This window comes from Tupaia chinensis, unplaced genomic scaffold, assembly GCF_000334495.1.
Source record: "Tupaia chinensis unplaced genomic scaffold, TupChi_1.0 Scaffold143902_1, whole genome shotgun sequence".
NCBI classification, from domain to species: domain Eukaryota; kingdom Metazoa; phylum Chordata; class Mammalia; order Scandentia; family Tupaiidae; genus Tupaia; species Tupaia belangeri.
The window spans coordinates 21,890-23,647 of NW_006203753.1; the positions used below are offsets into that span (position 1 = coordinate 21,890).

A 1,758-nucleotide genomic window follows, 5' to 3' on the forward strand; every position below is an offset into this window, starting at 1 on the left:
TCCAGCTCCTCTTGCCATGTTAGCTAGTCCCATGGAAGTAACGTGCTCCTGATAGTTGACTTACAGGGTGCTTTCTTTAGTATTGGGAAAATGTCTTGGAAGTCTTAACTCAAAGCGGTGGGGTCCATGTGGCCTTATAGGTTATGTGGTCAGCAGTTGGACACAGCAGCTAAGGCCCCCACCCCCAGAACAGGAGCGCTTTTGGCCACTGTCCACACTTCAAGGCAGGTAATTTAAGAAATTATTGCAGGTTTTCCCCACTTTTTATTTATGTTCCTCATTCTGAGTAAACATCCTTTATAAACAGTGATAGAGAACCCAAGTAACAGAGATGGAGAGACAGAGGAAAGAGAGACAGAGAAGCATCTGCAACTGGGTCTCACACTACCCCCCCCCTTACCTGGCCCTCCAGCTCATCAGAACTTGGACACACATAGATGCTCCTGGTGTGTTTTCAGACCCACCCAGGGATCTGAACCCTCAGCTGGCCGTGTGGCTTCCACAATGCAGGTCAGTGTACCATCCATCGTGTCAGCAGGCTGAGTCTGAAGCCCTCTCCAAACTCTCACACCCATGTATTTTGGTCAGCAGGCCTGCCTGGCAGTGTCCTCACCCACTCCACCATGTCTCGCTGAGACAGTCTCCACCTCTGACAGACTGTCTCATGAGTGTGTTACCCTGGCTGATTAACTGCTCATGTTCAAATGAGACTTCTGAAACACTATAAAAATGTTGATGTGATCTGGTTTAGAGATGGCTCTTATTTTAAAAATGACTCCAGAAATTGTTGTGCTGTTGGTGTCCCTGTCTCTGAATGAAATCGTAGAGGACAACTCTGCTCCAGACACAGAATCACGCCAACAAGCAGACCTGATTGCCCTAATCGGAGCCTGTCTGCTGGCAGAAGATAAAGCTGCTGACATTTATATAGATATTAAGTGCATCTGGAGTAGCCTGTGATCTGTGAATGATTGGGAAAAGGCTGATTCCTTTTTCATAATAACGTACTAAAAATGGTCAGCAGGGGCTAGCCAGCAGCACAGCAGTTCAACACAGCATGTCGGGGTTTGTATCCCACCTGGTCATCAGAGATTTACTCTCAGTCCTGATGACTTGGAAAACACACTAGGTGCATGCACATGCGTGTCCTGGATCCTGATGCTAGAGACATGAAGCTATCAGGGTTGTAAAGTGACCACACCCCACTGGGGGATGCTTTCTTTCTCTGCATCTCTCTCTCTCTCTCTCCTCCACTTTCTCTCTGTTCTGAGCATATGTGCCCTCTGGCAAAAACAAAAATAAATAATAACTGACAGGTCTCAGACGTCTTAGGGATAATCAAAACACCTGCACCTTTAACCATAATCAAAATTTCTAGACATTCAAAACTAGACATTACTGAAAGTAAAGGCAATCATTTCTCAGGTGCTGTGGGTAAAATTGTGACCTGAAAGCTTATTCCATATTTAAGAACTAAACATTGTAAATTTTCTTTGCAGTTGCGTGTCCCAGTGAACACCCCGCTAAAGTGGACACAGGCAAAGAGCTCTCAAAAGGAGTTAACCTGTGGAAAAGTCAGGGAAGAATATGTCACCAAAACAGGCTTATGGCATAGACCAAACTATAGACCAGTTCTTCTCTCAAGACTTCAGGAACATTAGTCATGGAACCAACCCAAATGCCCCCGTACGGATGAATGGATTGAAAAACTGTGGCACATATACTCTATGGAATACTATTCAGCCAAAAAAAAAAAAA

At 45.1% G+C, this 1,758-nt stretch overlaps 1 pseudogene; it reads left to right on the plus strand.

The window, feature by feature from the left end:
- Positions 1-753: 753 nt before the first annotated feature.
- The window catches only part of LOC102468019 (receptor of activated protein C kinase 1-like), a 7,951-nt pseudogene continuing 6,946 nt past the window's right edge, over positions 754-1,758 (plus strand).